The sequence below is a fragment of the Pinus tabuliformis genome, chromosome 6 (genome assembly GCF_031772625.1).
Source record: "Pinus tabuliformis cultivar Carrire ecotype Pingquan chromosome 6, CPIR1, whole genome shotgun sequence".
Classification (NCBI taxonomy): domain Eukaryota; kingdom Viridiplantae; phylum Streptophyta; class Pinopsida; order Pinales; family Pinaceae; genus Pinus; species Pinus tabuliformis.
This window is the reverse complement of record NC_142292.1, coordinates 380,350,513-380,356,169: the sequence shown is the minus strand read 5'-3', so window position 1 is coordinate 380,356,169 and position 5,657 is coordinate 380,350,513. Positions and strand designations below refer to the sequence as shown.

The following is a 5,657-nucleotide window of genomic DNA, read 5'->3' as shown; positions in this document are numbered from 1 at the left end:
AGGGATAACTAAGAACCTAAGAATGCTAACACCAAAATACAATTATTTAGCCTGGATGAACTACAACTGACCATAAGATCATTACAATTGTATTATAAAGTTCTAAAAAATGTAGAAAGAAAACATATAAGCATTAGATATATATATAGAATCTCATTCCAACTTGAAATCTTTACACAGTATTAAACTGGGCAAGAAGCCCAATAACGTCATTGTTAAAGAAATCCCATCTCAAATCACTAACTTAAAGTGTACACACTCCTTACTCATATGGTACCATCAATATGCCTACAGGAATACAACCGAGAATGTTTTGATATATCCCAGTTATCTTTTTTTGGCTTTTGTAAAGAAATACTCCCATTATGCCTTGAATCTGCAAGGCCAGCTAAGATAACAACCAGAGGCTTAGTTGAAAATTCATGTTCTTTTGCTTCTGCTATAGATTTTTTTTTTCCCTTAAACACAGTTCTCTAGTAAGTGGCTTCCTCAAAGACTCAAATGCAATCCAGTTGACCATGTATCCAATCACCAGATCAAACCAAACTTTTAGCTCCTCACAGCCACCAACCAAGAAGCTAATCAACAGTTGAGCAGGCTTTTGAACTCAAAATTTTACTCTCCACTACTAAAGAGCATCTGACACAGTTCAGCTGGAAGCTGAAATCTTAATCTCTGCAGCTAAGTTGAACTTCTGTTCAAACATATAGAAGAATGCCCATGAAATGTTGGTCACTATAGCTCAAACCATTCACAGCAAAGTTTTCAACCTTCAACCACTAGTACTGACAGGATAGAACTCTGAAACTTAGCATTGATAAAAAGGTTTTCGGGACTCTCCATAAGAACAGGAAGAAATCTCTCCACTCTTGGTAGATGATTTGTCAGATCTCAACATAGGTGGAATCAATTTGCAAGCATGCAGAGAAGAATCTGAACCGGCTGTGCTCTTCACTTCAACATTATATGAAGAAAATTTCTTCTGCAATTGAAGATCATCATATGAGGGTCTTATCTTTGGAGCACTGGACAAGCGTATTTTAGCCTTGGCAGACTCTGTAGAGTTCATGTAATTAGGCCTTCCCACACTCTCATCTGATGTCTGCAGAGTATTTCCAGATTTTGGAGTACATGATCCCCTTGAGATTGTTGAGCTCTCATCAGATTGGATATTAGAGCTAGGGTTTGAAGATGATCTACCAATAGGATGATTGGAAACCGCTGAAGGTGGTTTTGTAGCAACACGAACACTAATATTGTTTCTGCAAACTTTAACTCTGCCTGGTTCATGAGATTTCCTCAGATTCTCTCCAGTGTCATCATAGCTTTTGAGAGACTGAATTTCACAAGCATCCATTTGGGCTTGTTCCATGAGTCTATTCTCCCAAGGCTTTGCAACCATCCAACGTTCTAACTAGCTCCAACCCCAGCTATTTTTGTCTGGCTCAATTCTAGCATAATTCATGTTTGTTTTCAAATTGCTTCTCCATTGCTGAAAAGAAATTCAACATCAATAAAGTTACTAGTATATAAATTTCAAAATGTCAACCTGGCATCTACATCTAAGGTCTTGTGCAGAGGATTCTACCACAGCATTTAAAATCTGCCAGAAATAGAGTGTTCAATCAAGGACTTATACAAATGAATTTTCAAGTGACTTTTCTACATTGAACATAGTTATGTACCTGATGGGAGAGAGCATAAGCAATTGCTCTCTCACGTTTGATTGCACCCTCTTGTCTCATTTGCAGTTTTGCACGAACTTCTTCAAGGGTTCCTTGACTATCACACCACCCCTCCTGAAACAAGCAATGCACTTCTGAAACAAAATGGATAACAGAGCCAGTTTTTTGCAAGTTAAAACATAAAAGCTTTTTAGGTTATCAGAATTATTCTGGAAATTCCACATCACACAGATATTACTATTGTAGTATAAGAAACTGAAATTTAGCATATCTAGAAACAAAGGGAAAGCAACTGGTAAGAAAAACCGAGATCGTTTCAGACCTATGATAAAGAAGTATCTATATGAGGTATGATCTAGTCCACTGCACAAGGGTTGTGAAAATCAATATGGCCAGGAAAAGTCTACAGAAAGGGCAGCTGCTTTTCTTCATGAGTAGTCCTGGTTTGGTGTCTGAGCACAGATCAGAACAGGGGCCTGAAGCGTTTGTGCAGGAAATTTTCATGATAAGAGTAAACACGATGATGATTAGGATTTGCTTGTGGTTTCGTATATATCTTAAACTACAGTTGACATATGGTAATCTGACACTCACAGGATTCGGCACTCCGACCTATTGTGTGGGTAGAGTAAGCTACTAAACCATAGTGGCCAGAGTGTTAAAATACCTCAGATTCTCGCAGTTTGTTTTGGCGAATTCGATGTTCATCAATCATTTTCTGCACAGCTAAGCCTTCAGTCGACATCCGAACACGGCGAGCTCTTACACGGGCCTGAACTCTAACAAGTGCTTGCATGCACCTCAAGGTAACTGTTGCTTGTTTCCTTACCTGACGACCTCGAAACAATGCTTGTAATCTCACAAACCCTTTCAGTGCTCGCAGTGCCCTCCTGGCCTGTAAAACCCAAACCAAAGCCAATGGATTGAAAATAATCATCTCTCAAAACAACCAACCATACAATCTATAGAGGCTCGTGCATGAAGAATGGTTACCAAAAATCCTTGAAAAGCAGTCTGTATGCGAATGGCGGCCCATTCTTCTCTGACAACCTTGAAGTCTTTAGGAGGAGCCCTCACAATAGTGGCCACTGTAGCATTATAAGCCTCTGCAGCAGCAGATATAACTTCAGATGTCTCCTCGTTTGAATTTACCCTCTTATGGAAACTTCCTTCATTTCTCCCCTCGGATTCATGGTCACCACAAATTTTCCACAGGCCCCATTTTCTGGACTTTACATTGGTGAGCTTTTTCTGTGCATGTTACAGCAAAGTCAATAAGCTTGCTTCCGCTAAATGAATGAACTTAGAACAAGATTCCTACATAACTAATGATTGGAAAAATAATGAAGTAGCACAAAAGATGTGTGAAATGCAATTTCCCAGGTAAGGAAATGCATCTGTTATTAGGGTCCACTGATAACCTAAGATGATGAGCAGGACTGCAAAAAGTTACATGAGCAGAGTATGCAAAGGCCATGCTGTAAAAAGTTACATGAACAGAGTATGCAAAGGCAGTGCTGCAAAAAGTTACATGAACAGAGTATGCAAAGGCCGTGCATTCCATATATAAAAATTTCCTCTGATCGTTGCTGGCGGTCTGAGTGGCATCTGTTTCTTTTCATATGTATTTTTGCGCGCTGCCAGGGTCGATGTGGTGTTCTGCTTGCGAGGAAACAATATCGAGGCTTCGATGTGTTCCGTGGCAAAGGCATCTTGCCGCTGCTATTTAGCAGACTTTCTGGTCCTTGAAAATTCTGAAATATATATAGTGTAGGTTTTTAAGCCTGTTCGTGGACTGATTCTTGGCTGTGCAACTCTTACAATCTTTATTTTATCTCCATGCATTAGAGTGCCCTTGCTAACCGCCATTGCCATGAGCGAGATCTTAGGGTGAACGACGAGGACGAAAATTCATGAACCGTTTTTCTGTTATTCATAACGTAGTTCAATTTTATTTCAGTTTTGGATCAACGATCAAACTTTGTTCAATCGTCTAACACCACAGGTCCATGGTGAACAATAGGACATAGCGACGGCTGGGGCAATTCATTTCAAAGGGAAACGCCTTACGGCCTAATTATTAAGTATAGCCTATGAGACATAGAATGGTTACCATAAAACATGGCAAAATTGATTTGATTTTATATACATAAATAATTTTTTTTTATTTTATTTTTTTAATTTTTTTTTTTCAATATACATAAATATTATTTAAAAGTTGGGAAAAATAGTGGGTTTAGTAATTTCATTGCTAAATTTATATACTTTATTTTTTTAATATTAAACCTGTAATTTTTTTTGATAAAATACACGTTCTTAGCCATTAAGCCAACTCAAGTTGTATTATATGTGTGTAATTAAAGTACATGTGATATTATATTTATTAAATATTGTATTTATTTAATGTAATATGATTTATTTTTATTTTTATTTTTATTAAAAATTATCAGAATAGATTATATTTCTAAAAGTTTTGTTTTTTCTTAATGTAAAAAATTGAAATAAAATTATATATAAAAATAAAATGTGTATTTACAATATATACCACTTTATTATTAATTTTTATTTAAATATGTAAATCAAAATAATTGTCTAAAGAACTTCTGCCTTTTAAATGTCAAATAAATTTTATATATATATATATATATATATATATATATATATATATATATATATATATAATTTATTATTATTATTTAATTTATATTTTATTAAATTAATATAAAAAAGTTAACTTTTTTAACAGTTAAACATCATATCTGCCATTTATCATGGTTAGTTAATATCATTTTAATAAATTTTAATTTTAATTATTAGACCTTAAAAAAAGAGAGTCTAATTAACATTTATCAAAATCTTGTTATATATATATATATATATATATATATATATATAAACTAAATATCAAACTCAAAAGATGAAATGAACAAATTAATTAAACTAGATCATGAGCGCCACAAAAAGAGCCCTCAATGTTATAATCATTGGTTGAGCAAAGAAGCTCATTCTAAAGTCTAGTATGAGGGGATGAGTAAGTTTGTCCCTTTGTAAGTGTCCCTTTAAAATAAAAATAAAAAGTAAAATTTATGTTCTAAATAGAAAAACAAAAATTATGTTCTAAATAGAAAAATTAAAATTAAAAATTAGGTTCTAAATAGAAAAATAGTGTAATTAAAAAAAATGAATATGCTCTAAAGTAGTTAGAAGTAAAAAAAAAAAAAAAAAAAAATTGAATATGCACTAAAGTAATTAGAAGTAAAAAAATGTGTCAATCGGAGGTTTAAATCTTAAACTTTTCAAAAAGATTTCAATAAAAGATTTAAATCAACTATTTGAAGATCTATGTTAACTAATTTATGTCGATATCAACTTCATATATATCTAAAAAAAAATATTATTTGGTCCTATATATGCTCTATTTAGCATTCGAAAATACAATGTAAACAATGAAAAATAACACATTGTATTTTGCACTCTAAAAAAGTTTGCATTGTATGTAGTAAATCTCAAGTCTAAGAGGGCCATAAATCTTTATAAATGAAGATATTATTCCATAAGGAAAGAGGTCCAAAACTAAATGAGGCAAGGAAGGACAACAAATGGGCAATCATTAGAAATAGGAAAGTTATTATTAGAGATAGAGTCCAAAATAAAAGTGATAAATAAGAATTAGAAAGACTTTGGATCCTCTTCTGGAATTGTCATTGTTTCCATGGCGTAAAGGTCCTATGATAAGTTGGCTCCCAAATGATATTGATCTTATTTTCTTAGTTGAAACCTGTGAGCATGGCGAATCTAGGCCCCCCCCACATACATGGATTCATTCTTTAGTCTACTTGGAATAGGAAATCCTCTCGTAGAGACTTTGGCGGTATAGCTTGTTGTATAAAAAAAATATTATTTCTCCTCACATTGGGCTTCATAAGGTTGACCCCCTAAATCAGTGCATTTGGATCGAAATTTCTAATTCTA

At 33.9% G+C, this 5,657-nt stretch overlaps 1 pseudogene; it reads right to left on the bottom strand.

Annotated features, from left to right (window-relative positions):
* Positions 1-782: 782 nt before the first annotated feature.
* LOC149258899 (protein IQ-DOMAIN 6-like) lies at positions 783-3,554 on the bottom strand (annotated as a pseudogene).
* Between the last annotated feature and the right edge of the window lie 2,103 nt (positions 3,555-5,657).